At 38.7% G+C, this 22,546-nt stretch overlaps 1 long non-coding RNA gene across 2 annotated transcripts in view; it reads right to left on the bottom strand.

Moving 5' to 3' along the window:
* LOC123379670 overlaps positions 1-22,546 on the bottom strand; it is a 228,952-nt gene that overhangs the window by 43,561 nt on the left and 162,845 nt on the right. The window lies entirely within an intron of this gene.

Below are 22,546 nucleotides of genomic sequence, written 5' to 3'. Positions count from 1 at the left end.
GTTCCTGAGTTTGAGCTCCACATGGGGCTCACACTGACAGCTCAGAGCCTGGAGGCTGCTTCAGATTCTGTGTCTCTCTCTTTCTCAGCCCCCTCCCCACTCGCATGCGTTTTCTCTCTCTCTCTCTCTCTCTCTCTCTCTCAAAATAAATAAATAAACTTTAAACACATAAATAAATACTCGTGTGAAGATTTTCCAAAATTACCAAAGAATTGGTGGGTTCCACATATTTCAATGCAATTGATTGGTTAAGGAGTAAGGCTAAGGTTAAATATTTATTTAAAATGTAACAACTTCAGGTATTTTAAATAAACAATTTTATCAAAATAGTGGGCTTTTTTCATATTAACTATCTATATAATATAGTGAATCTATTAAAAGTTAAACTAAAATAAAATGTTCTTCTCTTCCATGCTGCTATTTCCAAAATGCAATGTGGAACTATTTCAGCAGCATTTTTCCCTTATGACAATTTTCATGTGAGCTGTAAAATTATAATTCCTTATCAACATCAATAGATATTCATAGGGCACTCATTTGTACATTGGCTCCTATGGTACTAATGTTACACAACTCCAATATCTCAGCATTCACAGACATACCAAGGATGTTATATTGCCCAAGAGTAAGGAAGATTACAATTATTTGGCCAGTGTAGGTAGTGCCTGTAATGTTAGATTTTTTTTTTTTATAACAGATTTCTCAGTCTAAAACTTGCACATGTCCTAGGAATGAGAAATCTCCTGGGAAAGACCACAGGAAGGTAAAAGAAGAAAGAATTCACTGGAAATAGCACATCTAAAACCATTTTATATGTGGTTTTATATCCATTCGATGTGTATTGTGTGTCTTTTTATTTTAAATTACGCATCTTTTCCATGAAAAGGGAAATTTTAAATCCAAATATAACTGAGGAAGTTCTCAATATTCTCTTCAAGAAATAAAACTTATCTGGTCCAAAGTATTGAAAAGCAACTTAAAAAATCTTAGTGACCTTTTTGTAGAATGGAGTAGGGAACATCTACTATTTTAAATCCAATTACAAGATGTCCTAAACACCTCCTTGAACCATTGCTCATTTTCTTCAAAGTTTACCTCTTTGTTTGCAAATATCCCTTCTTACTCCTCCACCTAAACCCTGCTCTCAACACCTCTTCCCCCCACCCCCGTCCCTGCCCCCTGTTCCTTCTTGTTCTAATTCACCCTCACTCCTCTCCAGGCACCCTTGAACTACCTCCAGGTCTGTCTACCCCCACATCACACCGTTTTATTTCTATGCTGCCATTCAAGTTTACTTTTCTCACATGAATTCTCACCGATCTGCTTGGCAAAACATTAAATCCTCCTTTGATCCAATTTCCTTAAATAGAGTGCAAGGAAAGAAATTATAAATGTTTGCCATTTTGAAATTTCCTCATTACAAATTGAAGGAATAAAGGGAAAAGAATACAGGACATATTAAACACTAATGGAAAATGGAAGAGAACAATGTTAACTCTGACACATGTAAAATTGGCAAAGGTGAAACAACTAATAAAGGTCCCATGGACAGAGAAGTTTAAAAGCAGCCTCACAAGTGTAGGGATTTGCCTCTGTGAAATCAAAAAGGGAAAGGAAAATGATCAGATATCATAGCAGCCAACACGCCTCCCCAGTAGGAGATCGCTTTCCCAGCAGGGGGTCTCTCTCCTGTATTAGCCTCTCAGAATCACTGTTCACAATCAATCTCTATTGAGCAGGGACAATTTCAGTCCACTGAGTGAATCTTTGAAAACCTACTAAAGAAAATCTCTAAAGAAGGACTTAGTGCAGCACAGCGACCCTGACAATGGCAAAGAAAGGTCACAGGCCTCCCACAGGATGGTAAACCACCACCAAAGCCTTGGGGTGATTTTTTCATTTCTTCTGTCCACCGCTGAGGGCATCAGATCGGTTTGGTAATGCTAGTGGAAAGAACGGTTTTAAAAAATAGAAAGACACTAGCAAATCAAGAGTGATAAAGAAAAAAAGAAGGAAATGCTACTGAGATTTTGCAAGAGATGTGTGTCTAATGCTGTGGAAACAGCAAGATGATACTTTGTTGTCTTCTTGGCTGGCGAGGACAGGGATGATTTGGAAGGTAGAGGTTGCATGTGAGCATCGCTAAAAGAAAAGTGGAGTTATCATTGGGAAGGTCCCATCTTATTCTTCTAAATCAAAGACAGAAGAGTGGACTGACAGTCGATAATGAAGCTACTGACAAATTGAAGTTTGTTAAACATGTGGAGGTTTGTCATTAGGAATCTCCAGTGGCATGGGGGAAGCCAAGACAGAGTTCACTTCTGAGGACAGACCAGTGTACATATCATGACTGAATGAAGATAGAGGGGCAGGTGTGACATACATACCTACAGCAGAAAAACGTACCAAAACCAATTCCTTGAGAAAAGGGACTATGTTGAAGGTGTTTCCATGAAATTCCCACTTAACACATAATTCAGATTCTAGGGTAAACTTAAATGTGAGTAATTAGAGAATATTAACCTTAATGACAGAGAACAAACTGAAGGTTGATGGGGGGAGGTGGGTGGGGGGTGGGGTAAATGGTTGATGGGCATTAGGGAGGGCACTTGTTGTGACGAGCACTGGGTGTTAGACGTAAGTGATGAGTCACTAAAATCTACTCCTGAAACCAATATCACACTGTATGTTAACTAACTAGAATCTAAATAAAAATTAAAAAAATAAAGAATATTAAAACTTGTAATCCTCACCAAAAAAAATAGTAAGACTAGTAAGCGATGATAGTAAGTAACAGTAGTAAGAAAGAGAAAAGCAAGTAAATATATGTTAAAATAGGTCTGGAGCCTCTCAAAAGTTAGTGGACATCAGAATCATCTGGAGAGTGGGCTTGTTAATACTGATGTCTTGGCTCCATTCCCAAGGGTTCTGATTTCAGTAGGTCTGGGGCAGGGCCCACGGCTTTGCATTTCTATCACTGCCGAGGTGATGCAGAGCCGCTGGTCTGGGGACCACACCCTGATTAGTGCCATTCTAGAATATGCAACCATAGCATGGTGATTTAGGTGTTCTGTAAATTCAGCTTTATCACAAGCAACCAGTCACCAGGGGCCTTAATTTCAGAGCAGTTTGCTGGGACATCTGACATCAATCTCTCAATCTCTACGCACCTCAGTTTCCCTTTATGGGGCATTAAGATAGCTATCCTTAATTTTCTAGCACAGCTTGATAATTAGGTTCATTCTTAATAGTGGGTGAGGTCCCTAATTATACAATTAAGGTTCTAAAACCTTTTGAAATCCTAACACGAAGAGTGCTTTCACACAGAGTCCTTGTTATTATTTTTAAAACCCCTGTAATATCAACCAAATCTAGCAGAAGCAATTCTGCAAACTACGGCCCATTCACACTTGCCCCAGATAGTAATTATAGAAAACTTTTGACTTTTCTGTTTGTGAAGGCTAAAGTTTTGGAGGAAATAAGCAGCTTCCAAATGTCAAGCACTCAACAGAGTCCCCTCTTCCAGTAAAGAGGTTGCTGCAGCTGTGTCTAAGGATGGGAGAATTTCTGATATTAGAAAAGGGATTTACTCTGACCAGGCTTGAACCGACCCATGGGGCGAAAAGTCATTTGTTCAGTTGGCCTTTGCTGCAAGAAGGAGAGTATTTTGACCGTATTTCTGCCAGAGTCTTTTTATTCTCTAGTCTCGCCCTGTTTCTGGACTCTTAGCTAAGGAAAAGCAAGTGGATAAAGACATTACTTACTTTTTTCCTATCTTTTTCCCAATAAGTGCAATGAAATCTTATTATTCCTAGAAAAAATCTTCTCTGCCGAACATATCATAAAGGTTTGAAAAAGATGCCCATGTTAATAGGATAATGAAAATACTAAATTAACCAGTATTGACAATGAAAATACCCAATTAATTTATAATTCCTTCCCTCCTTGCTTGCCTTCTTTCTTAGCCTTCATTTTCCATCTTCCTTTCCCTTCTCTTTACTCTTCCCCCCTATCTTCCTCCTAATAAAGGGACATTACATGATTTGAGTTAAAACTCATCATCATCATCATCATCACCATAAATTGATTCAACATCATTAAGTACAATCATGTGGCATTATCATCATCATTATCTCGGGCGGCTGGAGATGCCGAAGCATGTTGTTCCTCCCTTCCTCTCTTTCTTTCCCACAGCTTCCAAGATAAGAGGATCTTTATTCTCACCATTCATGTCCCTGTTTCTGAATACAAGAGAAAAAGTTATTTTCTCTTTCCTCTCTCCCTTTCCCCCAATGCTATATACTGCCAATGCAATTTCTGTGGTTTCTTCCCTCCGTTTTACCAGCAATTATTTACAGCTCCTCCAATGAAAATAATTGGCAAAGGAAGCTGGCATTGGACAGCATTTTGCATTTCATTCAATGTTGTGAAGATGTGGAAATGCCTTCTGTGAAGTACCAGTAGGCTAGATTGTCCTATTAACTATTTAAGTGAGCATCCAAGATTATTACTTCAAAGCTTCATCTACTGCAATTATGTCTAAGTATGCCTTCCTGGAGAAGATCCTGGATGTGATGTCGAAGGGTCATTTCCAAGCTAAAATCATGCCTCTCTTTCCTTACTAAAATAAGATGTCAACACAGTCACAGCTCTCTGAAGGAGAGGGCGTGTGCACACAGTCATCTTATCGCAGGGTTACAGCTCAAGTCAAAAGATCTTCTCTTAGATACATAACTTAGTGTTGCTTCAAACATCATTTCATTTCCTAATTGGTAGTGCATACTTCTTTGCTGGATAAATGGAATGGACTAGGTATGGCATCATCCTTAATTAATTGGTGTGCTAGCTACTTAAGAGGGCATACACCACTTGTGTTATTAAACAGTGTCATGTCAGATTTAATGGATGTCATTATGGGGGTTCCTCAGGGATCAATCCTTGGACCATTGTTATTTATGATCTTTATAAATGAGCTGACAAGGCAGTGTTCTGACTGCAGTGTGCATCTTTATGCTGATGATACAGTCCTGGATGGGAGCGCTCAGTCACTGAGTGAACTTTGAAGCAGCCCTGTTCAGGGATTCCTTAGATGGAAGTCGAATTGTTTTCAACAAGGCGAGAAAACACGCAGGCATTTTGTGTGGAAAATTTCCAAAACTCTGTGCATACAAAGACAAAAGTTAAATTCCCAGGGGTGCCTGGGTGACTCAGTCCATTGAGTGTCCGACTTTGGCTCAGGTCATGATGTCCAGGTTCTGTTCATGTGTTGGAGCCCTGTGTTGGGCTCTGTGCTGACAACTTGGAGGCTGGAGCCTGCCTCGGATTCTGTGTCTCCCCCTCTGCCTGCTCCTCCCCACTCATGCTCGCTCTCTCTCTCTCTCTCAAAAATAAACATTAACAAAATTTTAATTAAAAAAAAAGTTAAATGCCAAGGTATTTCTGTGTTCAGAATGATTTTAGAGCAACTGCTATTATTGGCTATTATTGACAAATACATTTACAGTTAAGTCATAGAAAGTAAATTGTAGTCAGAGAGAGAGAGAGATCGGAATATGTTGATTCTGAAAATTTAGATGAAAATTTAGATAAGCTTCTGCTATGGGAATAAGGGCTACTAAGAGACCTCACTGGTTTTAGTGTAGGTATACTTCCCTCTCCCTGAGGGTGCTTCCTGACCTCCCCAGTCTGCATTAGGTAAGCTTCCTACAAATTCTCGTTTGTAATTTGTGCTCACATTGTAGACTTTTCACTAGATTTCATCTCTGTGAGGGCAGTACCATATATTTAGCTCTTCAGCCTCAGAGTCCAGCCCAGCATTGGGATACACCTTAGATACTAAGAAAATGTACATGGGATGAGTATATCAGTCTGTGCTTCCTTCAGTAAGAGAGAGAGAAAAAGAAAGCTAGAGACTACAGGTATTACAGAGAGAAAGGAGCTTAATCCAAAAAGTGGGGATAACATGAGGTGTGAAGTTCTAGAAGGCTGCGCCTACATCTGGAAGACTAGAGAAACAGTCCTCGGGACATTTTTACCTGAAGCACTGCAGTGGATGGAGGCACAGGAGCTCAAAAAAATAAGTTTGAGAAGCTGCAACAACCACGGGACACACAGGAATTTGGAAAGGAATTTGAGAGGCTGCCATGTCTGGCCACCTTGACCGTGAACATTGAGCTCCTGGAATAGACCGAGAAACTACCACACCTGATAGACACAATATTCTGAGAATAATTTCTGAAAATAACTTCTCCTCTCTGCCTTCTCATTGTCAAACTTTAACTGGGGACCACACAGAGAAGGGCAGTATGGGGAGTGTAACCTGGGTTCTTCTTCCACAGGGAAGAAGGGATCTTAGTCACAGAGGGAAGAGAGAGGGAAGGAGTGATGCACAGCTGACAAGTAACAATCTCAAGTGGCAAAGAAAGTCAAGCATCCCAACACAAAAAAATGTTCATCAACCAAGCATTACTCTCCATAGAAGACTTTGTCCTGGGGCACTCGTTGAATATAAGTTCAATCAACACAAGGGAGAATGTACCTGTGAACTTGTCTGTATTATCTTTAAAGCTAGGCTGTGAGACGACAAAACAAACATGGGCAAAGGAATAAAAAAGAGAGTAATCTCTGCTAATGAATGTTTCTATTCAGACAGAATAGGAAAAGTAACACAGTAAACAGAATTTAGCTTTCTTATTGAAAATGACTGAGGACACAGGGTCAAACATGATTTATGATTTAAAAGCTAAGTACCACAAGAATAATGCCAGATATTTCTCTCTCTCTCTCTCTCTCTCTCTCTCTCTCTCTCTCTCTCTCTTTTTCTCTCTCTGTTTCTTTCTCTGTCTCTCGGCATCACAGACATTGCTGTCATTGAATCTGCCAAAAATGGTCTCTCCTGTCCCGGCTTGGCAGATAGTGATTACACTGCTGTAAATTCAGAACCATGCCATACGGACTCTCCTTCCAATCACTTCATTAATGTCACACTCTGCCTTCACACAATGACAAGCCACAAATAATTGTACTATAAGCAAATGGTTCTTGATTGTTATAGTTAGACACGATATGAATAAAACTATTGTAATTTGGTATGTCAGGCAATGTGCCATCATTCCTCTCTGGCAGCAAAAATGGTAAGAATGGGCTTGGTGCTATGACATCAATAAGACAAAACCCAAGAGGTAAGATGAAAAGGAAGGATCTCTTCTCTTCCTTTTCTTACATGTCCAAATATCTTCTTTGTAAAAGTTTATTTTTTTTTCCTGAAGATTCATGCTGAATATCATATTGCAGCAGAATTCTCAACAAAGTTCCATAGTGAGAAAATTAGAAAATGAAGAATTGTTTTCTTTAGCTTGACAATGCATTGTACTTAAAGAAGATAGAACTGTTTTTTAGGAAGAAATTACGGTAATATGACCACAGTTAGCATTCATTTATTTACTCAGTGAATACGTACAAAGAAGCACGTCGTATATACATGGCACTATATTAAATCCTATGGGGGATACACAGATGAATCTAAAATAAGCTCTGTCCATGAACACTAATACACCATTGGTGGGAATGCAAACGGGTACAGCCACTGTGAAACAGTATGGGGAGTCCTCAAAAAGTTAAAAATAGAACTGCCTTGCAATCCAGCAATTGCACTACTGGGTATTTACCCCAAAAATAAAAAAACCCACTAAATCAGAGGGATACATGTGCCCCTATATTATGGCAGCATTATTTACAATAGCCAAGATATGGAAGAAGCCCATGTCCACTGATTGATGAATGGATAAACATATTGGTATATAGGGGCGACTAGGTGGCTCAATCAATTGAGTGTCTGGCTCTTGATTAAGGTTATGATCTTACGGTTCATGGGACTGAACCCCACATTGGGCTCTGTGCTGACAGCATGGAATCCTTTGTTGGGATTCCCTCTCTCTCTCTCTCTCTAAAAAGAAATAAATATTTGAAAAAAGATGTGATATATATGTACACACACACACACACACACACACACACACACACACACACAATGGAATATTATTCAGCCATAACAAAAAATGAAATCTTGCCATTTGCAATGACGTGGATGGAGCTAGAGAGTAAGATGTTAAGTGAAGTAAGTTAATCAGAGAAAGACAAATACCATACAGTTTCACTCATATGTGGAATTTAAGACACAAAACAAATGAACAAAGGAAAAAATAAAGACAGAGACAGTTAAAGAGAACACAAAGAGAAGGTCATATGAAGATGCAGATAGAGATTGGAGTTATGCACTCAAAAGCCAAAGAATGCCTGGAGCCACCAAAAGCTGAAAGAAGCAAGCCAGAATTCTCTTCTGACCATCCAGAGGGAGAGCAATCCTGCTAACACCTTGATTTTGGACTTCTGGCCTTCAGAACTGTGAAATAATAAATTTCTGTTGTTGCAAGCTGCTGGCTTTGTGGTAATTTGTTACAGAAGCCCTAGGAAACTAATAGTAGATGCCAAGTTTTCAATGAACCTTACCTTGACCACCCTTTTAAAAATGTCTTCTCCTCTCCCCAGTGCCCCTGGTACTTCTGGTTTTGTTTATCCTGCTCTATTTTTATAGCACATATCACTTTCTAAAATACTGTAAGTTTACTTTTTCCAATATATATTGTTTATGATCCATCTCCCACTAGAATATAAAATCCACAGTGGCACGTATTTTTGTACATGTTGTTCACTGATTTATCTCAATTTTCTAAAATAGTGCCTGGCACATGTTAGGTGCACAATGAATATTTGTTAATGAGAGCACAGTCACAAACATGAGAAAGCACATGGAATGTTTAATGAGCAATGGGATCCAGAGTCTTGAGGTTACCAATGGATGCCTGCAGTATAAACCCGGAAAATCAGACCGGGAGAAATCTGCAATAGAGAAGGTAATGATTTCAAACTTCACTTGTGAACCAACAGAGCTTTCTTTTGTGCAGGGACATTGTGTGATCAGAGCTATGCCTTGTCACACATACCTGAGGACTCCTACCATGTTGAGGAAGCCACCTAATATGAAAGTCCTGGACTCTCATGGCTCTTCTAGTCATTTTTCCCAAGGGAGGAGATGGAACTTACCTTATGATGACGTTAGATACAGGAATAAACTACACTAGCCCAGGCCACACTCTTCCTCTTTCCTTGCTTTGGACAGGCTGCTCACAGGATGCACGTGCCTTGTTCTCCCATGCCATTTACATTTAGGAGAGCCAAGCCCCTGCATAGGGAGGCCTGCAATGTCCAGTGCTGCTTGTGAAACTGTAGCTGATCTAGGAGTCATAAGAACAGCAGTGAAACCTGTAATAATGCCACACCTGCTTTCTATTCCACTATACCATGACCCTGCTAGATAAAGTCAAAGATCCTCAAAGCCAAATCAGCAGAGATCCTTTGTTCATTGACATCAGATAATATAAGATGAATTTCCCCCAATCTGTGATTTTCATCTTATATTTTGACATAGCATACAGAATCAGAAGCCATCCATAAAAACAAAAGATGTGTCGAGAAGGTGGAAATGAAGTGTCGCTTTTAATATTGAGAATTATTTTTTGAGGAACCTCCACTTTTACCCTATGGCGCAGCAATAGCACTACTAGGAATTTATCCAAAGGGTACAAGAGTACTGATTCATTAGGGGCACATGTACCCCAATATTTATAGCAGCACTATCAACAATAGCCAAATTATGGGAAGAGTCTAAATGTCTGTCAATTGATGAATGGATAAAGAAGATATGGTTTCTATATACAATGGAATACTACTCGGTGATGAAAAATAATGAAATCTTGCCATTTGAAACAATGTGGATGAAACTGGAGGGTATTATGCTAAGTGAAATAAGTCAGTCAGAAAAAGACAAGTATCGTATATTTTCACTCATATGTGGAATTTGAGAGACTTAACAGAAGACCATAGGGGAAGGGAAGGAAAAATAAGTTACAAATAGAGAGGGAGGCAAACCATAAGAGATTCTTAAATTCAGAGAACAAACTGTGGGTTGTTGGGGGTGGGGAGTTGAGAGGGTAGAGGAGGTGGGTGATGGGCATTGAGGAGGGCACTTGCTGGGATAAGCACTGGATGTTATATGTAAGCAATGAATCATGGGAATCCACTCCTAAAGCAAGACTAGACTGTATACACTGTATGTTAGCCAACTTGATAATAAATCATTTTTAAAAATAATAAATAAATTAATTAATAAAAATTGAGAATTAATACTATTTTGGAAACTGCAGTTAAGGACATCAGACACATTGGTCTCTGAAAACAAGTCAAAAATGACTGTTTTTCAAGTGCATAGAAGGAAAATACCTCAGCCCAAGTCTAAATTCTTTATCTTGCTCTTTTAATCTGGCCAATCATTTTGTGTCTCTTGGCCTAAGTTTCTGCATGTATAATTCAGGGAAAAGAGTTTTGCTCATAAAGTTGTCTGAGTATTAAATGACCTGTGTTTATGAGAACCTCCATACTTCCATGAGAAGGGACTTCTAGAATATCACTCTTGGTTTCTCTCCCACTCTCATCCATACCCTAGAAGGAGGAGTCATCTACCTAGTTGGGGTGTTTGAGAGGAGGAAGTGACCACGTTCTGCCCAATTCCTTCCTGCCTCTCTTGGAAGCAGCCACTTATAAGATGCATATATTTTTTTGCTATTCCATACTATAAGTTTAAGGAGAAAGCCCCAGTGGGCAGAGGCCTACAGCCATCTGGGTGTGCCATGACTGGGAAGTAACTTTGTGTAATCAGAAGTTAAAGTATTAGCAAATCTACTGTGGCCACACATACATTCCATGTCCTCGATTCAGCTTTCATCAGTAACAAAACTTAATTTTTCTTCTATCTTATTGATTTTTCCCTTTTTTAATTTTTTCTTTCTCATATGGCTCCGAACTTGCGTAGAGAAGAGGTACATATTAATAGCCTCGCTCAAAACTCCAACATCCTGTACAAAGGCAAATTAATGCAGTTTTCATGCAATATCTTTGAGCTTTGCTTGCAAATGACTATAATGTGTATTTATTTTTGCTTACTTTCTCTGCCAGAAGCACAGAAATATCTTTATCTTAGAGATCAAATCTTCTACACCAATAGCAAATCAGAAAAGGTCAGCAATATAGATGTGTTGTACTTTGTAACTATGAGGTCCTGCCGTGTATACTTCCTTAAAAATAAAAGTCTTCTTGCTCATACATTTAAATGGTTCTACTGGTTTTGGTGTGTGTGTGTGTGTGTGTGTGTGTGTGTGTGTGTGTGTGTGTGTGTATTTATGGTTTTCATCAAAAGAATTGCTCTTTTTTATCTTCAGAAAAGAAGTGCTCAAAGAGAAGTTTGTTCTTCCATCTTGCCCCGCTCCCCTCAACTCCTCTGCTCCCAGTTGAGGTCATTATCACCCCATATCCAGGGAAAAGAAAGAAATTGGCCTTTCGTTTTCTTCTTCAGTTTCAAATGGCTGGAAGACATTGCTTCTTGAGCTTAATCACTAAATAGCATAATAACCTCCAAGCATGGGTTATATGGTTATTTAAGAGAAAACTGTAGTTGTTTTAATATGGTTATTGTAGCCATACATTTCGTTTTTATGAGTTTTTATATAGCACTATTACTTGTGTGGTAATCTTAAGGATATTGTTATAATTTGTTTTATGTGTTAAGTATTACAGAGGCCTTGCTAGCACTGCTATAGTTAAAGGTCTGCAAGCATCTCATTTGATTCATATTCTCTGACTTAAGCCATTTCTTGTTACCATGGGCTCCATGCACAGCTTCTGCTCACTCATTTAAGCCATTTGCTCTCGGAAATTTTTGCCCGTTTTCCTCAAAATCAAATCACCTCCAGTCTCCTCAAAACTATGCCAGTGAGAGATGGCTCATATTCTACACACTCTTCTACACATGGGAAGAACACGTAGCTTTCTATTTAGACTGATAAATATCACTTCTTTTGGTTCCTGTTTGCTGGCAGAGTGTTGGTGACCCAATGCTTTTATGTGTTTCCCTAACTTTTCAAGCTATAACATTAGTGCTTAGTTTGACTCTTCTGTGTATGTTAAAGAAATCACAGATTTTAGATGTCGTTATCATTCCTAAACCTTCAACCTCTGTTCTCTGTTTTTCCTAATCACACGAAGAGAAGATGTTCCTCCAAGAAGGCCATTCTGGAGTTGCCATGACATTTTATTTTACTGGCAAGACTGTTTATAGGAAAGCAATTGCCATTTTTCAAGCAAGAGCAGCGTATTTCTTATGCTGTGGATTATAGCACAGGTGATAACATCTGACGTTGTACAAGAATCACTGGGGACAAGAACCCCACGCTTACAGCTCATTTTGTTTTCTTAGGAATTGCTCTGTACTCATTAGATGTGTTTGTTGTGTTTTGAGGTTTTTTTGCCCTGGGCTGCCATAGAGAAAGAGACATGCTGAACGTTCACCAGTAGATGTACATGAATCACAGATGGCATCTAATCACCTAATCATTATTTCGGCTTTAAACCCGAGAATATCCAGGGCTGGGTAACAAAGAGAAGAAACAAAATTACACTGTAAATATCATGGTCACTTACAGTCTCAAATAACGAGTCCATTTTTTTTTTAAATGACACTAAAAAGGGAGCAAGAGAGATCATCCCAGTTTGCATCAGGATATGGAAAGTCTCAAGGTACGATCTTTCCCACCCTAACCACGAGCCAGCTAAACTACAAAATCATAGATTTGAAAGCAGTACGAGAGCTGAAGAAACAAAAATAAACCAAATTCTAAAAAGTGATCAATTTTCTGGAAGAGAACTGCAGCTGCCTTCAGTGTTACAGGAGTAGCAGAGGAGCTGGGAAGGGTAAACCAGCCAAACTTTTAACAAACTTGTGGTGACCACATGTGGGCTGGTGTGATGGATGAGAATCACTAACGCCATAGAGTGAGCTTGCGTCTACTTGCCAGCTCTTTCCATGACACTTCACCAAACACACAGGTATAATATGCCAGTGGCTGGCGCCGGGCAGGAACTCTGAAAGAAACTTTCCGCAGTGGTTCGTAGGGCCCTCCTCTGGTGTAAGTCAATGGCAGGGCTGTGGAGCAGAGCAGAGGGAAATCCCTCTGGGGCACACCTCAGAGCCTTCATCTAGTGAGGTCACTGACTGCAAAAGATTCGACAAATAATCGGAGGACTGAAGATAATTAAAACTCCTTCTAAACACTCAGAGCCTTGACCCAGTGCAAGGCAGAGGTCGCCCAAAGGTTAGTGCAGGAAAGCAGAGTGGAGAATGTAGTCCTAAGGTACAGAAAGCCAAGCGTGGAACTGGAGGGAAAAAAGAAGTCACCAGTGACTAACAAAAGAGACAGCTGCATGTATAAGAGAGAGAGATCACCTACAATTTGGAAAGCTAGCAGAAGAACTCTATAGCATGAAGCAATGTGGAGTTCCTCAAACACTGGAAGCTAAAGTTGATGTACAACTACCTAAAGCTGCAAAAGCCCAAACCTGGATCAATTAGCTGTTTGGACTGACACCACTGGACACTCCAGCAGATGACAGAAGGGAATATGGCTTTTTCTGGGAAACAGATTATTATTTACTTCAGTGCCAAGTGTTCTTTCATGCACACTGCATGGCATAGAGTTTAAAAATATAAGACACATGAAAAATCAACAAAATGTTGCCTACATTTAAGAGAAGACCGGGGCGCCTGGGTGGCTCTGTCGGTTGAGCATCTGACTTTGGCTCAGGTCATGATCTCAGGGCTTGTGGGTTCAAGTCCCGCAACGGGCTCTGTGCTAACAGTTCAGAGCCTGGAGCCTGCTTCAAATTCTGTCTCCGTCTCTCTCTCTCTCTGCCCCTCCCCTGCTCACACACTTTCTCTCTCTCTCAAATATAAATAAACGTTAAAAAAATTAAAAAAAAAGAGAGAGAAAGAAGATACAATAGAAGTGGGCCCAGAAATGGCATAGGTATTGGAGTTATGAGACAGGGATTTCAAATCCTGGATTCTTATATTTAAATATGTTAAAGAACCTTGGGGGGAAGCGGACAAGGTGCATAAACAGTTAGGGAATTTGAGCAAAAAGAACACACGCACACAAAAATAGAAAGAACCAAATGGAAATATAAAATACATTACCAGATAAACAATATATTTAGTGGGTTTAGCATGAGCCTAGACACGAGCCTAGCATGAGCCTATTCAGTGGAAATAATCACTGAACTTGAATACAGCGCGGTAGGAATTATCCAAACTAGAATACAAAGAAAAACTATAAATTAGAAATCAGAACTGAGTGTCCAAGATCTGTGAGACAATATTAAAATATGAAATGGTACAATATATGAAGAATGGGAATCTATGATGGAAAAGAAAAGAGAATGGAGCAGAATATTTGACTGAGAAAGAAATGACTGAGGATTTTCCAAAATTGACTAAAGATATCAACCGAGGATCCAAAAAGCAAAGCGAATACCAAGCAGGACAAATTTAAAGAAAACCACTGTTAGGGACTTGATCATCACAATGCTGAAAATCAGAGAAAAGCAGAAAGCAAAAATTTCAGCCAAAGAAGAAAGATACATTATATATTAAGACACAACAAGAAGACTGGTAGCTAGGAGCACCTGGGTGGCTCAGTTGGTTAAGTGTCTGACTTCCGCTCAGGTCATGATCTCACAGCTTCTGAGTTCAGGCCCCGCATCAGGTTTGTGCCGACAGCCCAGAGACTGGAGGCTGCTTCAAATTCTCTGTCTCCTCCCTCTTTCTCTGCCCCTCCCCTACTCACACTTTGTCTCTCTCAAAAAATAAACATTAAATTTTTTTTAATAAATAAACATTAAGATTTTTTTTTTTTTTTAAAAAGGAAGAGTGATGGCAGTGAGGCTGGGACAAAGCTGAGCAACATATGAAAAGAGCAGAAAAGAAAAACACCCTAAAATTGCATAGACAGCAAAAAGTATCTATCCATTATGAAGGGAAATAGAAGCATTTTTAAAAAATATTTAGAAATGCACTTAGAGAATTAACTCCCAACCGAACTGCCCTACAAGGAATGTTAAAGAAGTGTTTTAAGATGAAGGAAATTGATACCAGAGGAAAGACCTGATCATCAGGAAAAAACAAAAGCAACAGGAATAGTAAATGCATAGGAATAATATAAGACTCTTGTTTAAAAGACTACTGGCGGGGCGCCTGGGTGGCGCAGTCGGTTAAGCGTCCGACTTCAGCCAGGTCACGATCTCGCGGTCCGTGAGTTCGAGCCCCGCGTCAGGCTCTGGGCTGATGGCTCGGAGCCTGGAGCCTGTTTCCGATTCTGTGTCTCCCTCTCTCTCTGCCCCTCCCCTGTTCATGCCCTGTCTCTCTCTGTCCCAAAAATAAATAAAAGTTGAAAAAAAAAATAATAAATAAATAAAAGACTACTGGCCACTTCATGTAAAAATAATAATAATAGGTCTATAAGAAAAATAAATGACAACAGAGGGGGAAACAGTTGTAGGAGAGGAAAAAGGAAAGTGTATGGACACAAAATTATTCCCTTGTTTGTGAAAAAATAAAATATTACTTGAAGAAACGTGATAAGGGAAGGTGAATATTCTAATATCTAGAGAAATCACTAGAAATAATATATGTACAGCAAAAAGAAAAAAAAACAATACAGAAGAAAAAGGAAAAACTAAAAAAAAAAATAGTTGATTTACTATACAAATGTCAAAATGCATCAACCTGAATCTTTAAGGTCTCTGCATTTTTTTGTTTGCGAATTCGTTCTCGATGGAAAAAAAAAAAAGGAAGAAAAAGAAAAAGAGGGGGAAAAGGAGAATAACAGCTTGAAGAGACACTTTACTGCTTTAGAGAGGCAATACCTAAAGTCTTGGATTAGAAAGAAAGTAGAATCTGAAGAAGGCGTTGGCTTTTCCCTCCAGAGAATACAGCAGACTGCTTGACATCATCCCTTTACCTCTAGAGACAGGGTGGAATAAAAATAGTAGAACCACTTTCCTCTGAAACAAAACAGAACAAGTCTAATCAATTGGTGCTGATTGTAGGTGAAGGGACAGAAGCTCGACACACAGAAGCAATCTCATTAAATTTTTGCTTAAACTTTTATACTAATCTATGTTTTAAAGGGTAGTTAATTAAAAATAAAGGTATTTAGGGTTTTGTTTTGTTTTCTTTTATTTATTTGTTTTTTTTTAGTTTATGCTAATTCTATCTGAAATATATAGTACCTTTAAGTCAGACACAAAAGCAAGACAAAGCTTTTTAATCACACGTGGATACCAAGGGAATGGTTTCCTTAGCAATGCTACCCCTATGTATTAAGCCCCTGGTTCAAACTTATGATAGTAGCCACACAAAGACGGAGTGCTAAATTGTCCTGATTATTACTTGGGGACTACATGTAGGGTTTTACTAATTGTAATGGAAATATTTCAGACTACAAAGTTCTTTCTTTGAAAGAATTTATCTAGCACCATAAAGCTATGCATATCTCATACTACACGTATGTAAATACATATATACATGTATATTGATGCATATATATTTACATATAAATGATTAATAACATAACATCTGGCATTTTGAGGAATTGAAATTGCTGGAATGTTCTACATCGTTTTTCAATGATGACAGTAGCAAATCTTCTGACAGAGATTGAAGAAAGAGTAATGATGTAGGTGTTTATTTTGGAAGCTATTTTCTAGGGAGAGGGTTTTAAGCAAAGATATATTACTTGAATCCTAAAGCTGAAAGGAATTAGGGGTCATCTGGTTCATCTTCCATGCCCAAACTAGAACTCTCTCTACTACTTTGACTGATGACCAACCTGTCTCTGCTTGAATTCTTTCAGCGACAGGGAAGTTTCTCCTTTGGAAGTCAGCCCAATCGGATTCCTCTCTTGAGAAAAATGAATGTAGAGTTGCAGATACTGACTGTATTTAGTCTGCCTTTATAAGCTCTGGAGCTGAAAGGTCACACAGAGTCAAATTTGGAGATGCAAATAAAGTTGGGGTAGGGGAACTGAGATACGAAACAGGAAAGGAATGAACAGAAAATTGGGAGCAGGAAGAAACACAGACAAAACTTCAGGCCTGTCCAAGCCCAAGGTGTCCGGGTTCCTCATCCAACCACTTTTCATTTTTCTGTGCTTGGGTTTAACTATTTCAAAATGAGTGCCATTTGGAGTGACAGACAGCCTTCTAGAAAATATAAAACCGAATGAAACAAATAGTGAGACATGTCTGAGATCGTGATTATGGAGGCACATATTTTCTCACCGCGGAGCATCAGCCTGGGGGGGTCTCTTCAGCAGGCAGAAAGACATCTGGGTTCTCAAGAGACAGAGCCTCAGCAAAAAGAGCCCAGGGAAAGTAGGACTTTGGCAGTCTGTCGAGATCACTGCAAGATGGGACCCATTTTTGCCAATATAGAGTATTCCATGTTAAAACAAGGATTTTTAACCTAAAAGTGACGAATCTACTCTTTAAGTGACCAGAGGATGCAGAATACTATTTTGTTTCTACACAATCATTAAGAGGAAGAAAAAGACCAATGGAGATCTAAACAATAGGAGTTGGTCAAATATCTTTAGAGGCCTGGTCATGAATGAGTACAATGATGACAAATTTGAAAAACATACAGTTCTTACCTTTGCTCAAGAAAATATATTCACTTCCTTTATTACAACTTCAGGTAAATTCACTGTTTAATTAGGCAAATATTGTGCCTCAGTTTGAAAGCTGACTTTTTTTCTTACTCTTCTTCCTTATTACTCATTCTTGACAATTTCAGGGTACTTCCTCCTCTGGTTTTACTCTTTCTCTCTGTTTCTCTCTCTCTCTCTCTCTCTCTCTCTCTCTCTCTCTCTCTCTCTCTCTCTCCACTTATTCCCCTCAATAGTATGTATACATCCTCAAAATTGTAAGCACTTTTTTTCCCCTTCAGGTTTCAGCTCTAGGAAAAGAAGTTTATCTCAAAAGTTCCCTATTGCTGACTTAGAAATCCAATTCCATCATATCTATGGATAAGAGTGCCTCTGAGTATTATTAAATGATGTGGAATAGATGGATAAGCTTTAGATATTTACCAGAAAATCAGAGTATAATTCTTTCTCCAAGAAAAGAAACTTAGCAATTACATTAAAAAAAAAAAGTTTTGTTAATCCCCATAGAGTGCCAAAATATAGGAAAATAGAAAAAATGTCTGAAACTTGCTGAATCTACCCCAGTTCTGGCCACATATCAAAACCATTTAGGGAATAAGATTATTTATTGTCCTTCCACATTTAAAAGAAATTCTTAGTTTAAAAGAAAGAAAGAAGCTGAGCAAACAATTCTGCTCTTAAAGGTTTGAAAAGCTTTCCATTTTAACATCCTTTTAATTTAAATATATGTCCTACTCTAAAAAGAACACCATTCTCATGGAATTTCCATGGGACATAAATTGGCACACACTTTTGATAAAGAATTCAGTAACATGTGTCAATGTTTAAATGTATAATAACCATCAATATCTTTCCTTAAAATATATCCTGATATGATAATTGGACAAATACACACCTATATCTATATATTTACATGTGTATGTGTGTATATCTGTCACAATGTTCACTGAAACACTTTTATAACAGAAAATTAAAAATATACTAAATATCATTCATAAGGAATCAATTAATAAAATATAGTATATATAGAATATGTAATCAACAGAGTACTGCTCAGCAATTCCAATGTACATTTTCAATCCTTGGCAAATAAACAGTTTCCTAATAAATTTCCACATGAGGATAGCAGTTATAGAACAGTATATACAGCAGGTAAAATTGTGTGTGTGTACACATGCATCCTGTGCACATAAAGTTAGATATAAAAACAGAGGCTTATAGAAATGTGAACACTACTTAACTCTCCTTGGAGAGAGTGTAGGTGATTTGTAATTCCTTAAAAAAAATTACTAACTAATTATCATGGGCATGTATAATTTTACAGTAGAAAAACACTATCACATTCTTAATTTTAAGTGAATAGAAACTATATCTGGACGCAGACAGGAAAATAGGTGGAGCCTTAAGGTCATGATGAAAGAGTTCCACATCAGTTAATTTTCACGTGAACAGGCCACACTCTCGTAATAATGCTTGTGATTACAGTTAATTTTATTAAGTCTACAACTCTGCTTATCCAAAGTGTCTTTTAGCCATTTTCATACAAACAAGTAATGTATACTTAGAACACTTGGGACACCTGATTGGGTAGACAACAATGTATACCTGGGTAAAGATGAGGAGGTACTCTCTTTCTCATGTAGTTCTTTCTATGTGACTAGCTTGGGCTTTTTTTTTTTAATTTTTTTTTAACGTTTATTTATTTTTGAGACAGAGAGAAACAAAGCATGAACGGGGGAGGGTCAGAGAGAGGGAGACACAGAATCTGAAACAGGCTCCAGGCTCTGAGCTGTCAGCACAGAGCCCGACGCGGGGCTCGAACTCACGGACCACGAGATCATGACCTGGGCCGAAGTTGGCCGCTTAACCGACTGAGCCACCCAGGCGCCCCTAGCTTGGGCTTTTTAATGTATCTCTGAATGTCACATACAATCCAGCAGATCTGATGGTATATGAAGTAAGTATCTGTGGCAGACAGCAGTAAGGTACTGAGCCTTTGCTCAGTAGGTAAATCACAGTTCAAAAATCTTCTGTAGTAGGTAAATCACAGTACACTGTAGGTAAATCACAGTTCAAAAATCTAGGATTTTGGAGCAAAGTTATGCTCTGTACACAGTTACTCTCCTTTAAGAAACAGCTTCCAGCTTCTTCTGGTAGTAGAAGAAGCTCAATACTTGGCCAGGGGCACCACACTACTGTGCAATCTGAGATCACCATTACAAACTCAGCGTTGTCTCACCCAACCAGCTATTTGGGCAAGCACCCTCAAGTAGAGGTGTTTTATGGAAGATTGAGCTTCAGCAAATCCCAAAAGCACAATAAAGTTACATGAATAAGTATCTCAGATTTTCCCAGTTCCTACCTACTGCGTTGCTTCTTGTTTTTCAACCCATGCTTATGACTTCATGGAGAGTTTCCTACAGCCAAATGATAAAAGAAGAAAAATTTAGGCCTGGTTTCTGGATGGTTCTGCATGATATGCTGGCAATACTTTAATGTGGATGACCACAGCATTGTAGTCCCACTCAAGGGTAACTTTAAAGGAGAATGGTGAAAGAAAATCCACCAGTCAGCAGAACTTCAAATAGCGTACCTGGTCGTTAATTTTGCTTGCAAGGAGTGATGGCAAGAGGTATGAATCTACACCGATTCACAAGTAATGTCTGAGTGATCAGAAACTTAGAGGAAGCACAACTGGAAAATTAGTGGCAAGAAAGATTTTGAGGGACTGATATGAGCACAGATTTCTCTGATTGGTCCAGGATATATTTTTGTTCCATGTAAAGACTCACCAAAAGCAACATTAGCAGAGGAGAGTCTTAATACTCAAATAAACACAATAACTTGCTTGAGTATCAGTCATATATCTTCCCCATTCACCCTTGTTCTTGTCCAACAGGATTATGAACAAAGCACCCATGGTGGCAAGGATGGGGGCTACACATAGGCTCAGAAACACGAATGTCCACTTATCAAGGCCAATCTGGCTACAGCCACTGCCAAATATCTATCTGACCAACATCAGAGACTTACACTAAGTCCCCATAGAGCAGCGTTCCTCACATGGTAGAGATCCTCAAGCTGTTTACCAAGTGTCAGGCAGATTACATTTAACCACTTTCATTATAGCAGGGACAAAACTTAGTTCTCACTGGAATAGATACTCTGGATATAGATTTGCCTTCCTGCAATGTTTTTGCAAAAACCATCACTGTGGACTTACAGAATGCTTCATTCACCATCTGGGTATTCCACCCAGCATTGCTTCTCAACAGGGAACTCATTTTAGAGCAAATGAAGTGTGGCAATGGGCTCATGTTCATGGATTCACTGGTCTTGCCATGTTTCCCATCACCCTGAGGCAGCTAACCTGACAGAATGATGAACTGGCCACTTGAATAGTCAGTTGCAGCACCAAATGGATGACAATACCTTGCAGAGACAGGGTAGTGTTCTCCAGGACATGGTCTGTACTCTGAAATCGGTAACCAAAGTATGAATTTCCCTCATACCTAAGATTCACATGTCTGGGAATCAAAGAATAGAAATGGGAGTAACTACTTCTACTATTTGTCTTAATTATCCATTAATGAAATGTGTACTTCTCATTCTTGCAAGTTACAGCTCTGTTTGGTTTAGGAGTCTTAGTTCCCAAGAGTGGTATGTTTCCACCAGGGGATAAAACAATGGTTCCATTAAACTGGAAACTGTAAGCTCCTGATGTTAGTGAATGAAAAGCAAAAAGAGTGTTATTATACTGGATTTGGTGACTGGTTCTATTAATAGGAAATTGTGTTGCTTCTACATAAGGAAGTCATGGAGGAATATGTCTGAGAGCAGATCATCTTGGGCATTATAAGTATTTCAATGTCTTATGATAAAAGTTAATGTAAAACTTCAACAACAGATAGGAAAATAGGTAAGAACACTAATGTCACAGACTTTAGAAGTAAAGTTTTTGAGTCACCCAACAGGCAAGAAATCATAACCAGCTGAGGTGCTTGCCAAGGTCAAAGGAAATATGGAGCAGAAAAGAAAGGTTATAAACACTATAAATGAGGACTGTAATCATTATCATTATGAGTATTTCCTCCTTGCTCTGATATGAACATTTGTAAATATATAGTTATTTCTTCTTCTACATTCTTTTGTTTTTTCTCTGTCCACCCTTCTCTTATCTATAGCTTGCTGCTAATCCTTCCTTTAATGTAAAATAAAATTTTGGGTTTTAAGTAATGTTGGACAAGATACCATGAAAATGAATAAGACATTTCAACAATCAATAGATGATGGTGATAATGGAAGGATTGTGGGAAGCAAAGGCAAGTCCATATTCAGAAGAAGTTTTTAATTCAAGTTACATCAAAGTGCTACCCTTTCCATGATGGAAGAAAACTAATTAAACAACTTCCACTAAGCAGACTAATCCCCCTGAGATTGGGGCTACACAGTTGTTACCCTTCGATATTGGCCAAGTTAGTCTCTGAACAGGGACAGTAGCCACATTAGCAATAGTGAGACAAAGTCTATGTTTACAACCCTATGCCAATTAGATTATGACGTCACTTTAACTAACTTGAGATTACAGAAAATTTCCAGCATGTAGAGTGGGAGCATTTCAACCCTTAAATAATGTGTTCCTTTCTCTACTTTTCTGTCCACTGAAATGATACTGGATCTGGAGTCCTCTGAGATATTGACTGATTAAAGTTTTAATTGTTTCACACATATGTTACAGCTGTCATTCTGGCCAATGCCAATAGAACAGCATTCCACTGACAATCAAATAATTCTTGTGAATGAATACTGATTATATGTGCATTGCTGTTTATTAAACACAGTGGGTCACTTTTCCTTATTAAGTATAATACATG

The sequence above is a fragment of the Felis catus genome, chromosome C1 (assembly GCF_018350175.1).
Source record: "Felis catus isolate Fca126 chromosome C1, F.catus_Fca126_mat1.0, whole genome shotgun sequence".
Taxonomy (NCBI): domain Eukaryota; kingdom Metazoa; phylum Chordata; class Mammalia; order Carnivora; family Felidae; genus Felis; species Felis catus.
This window is presented reverse-complemented; position numbering and strand designations above follow the sequence as displayed.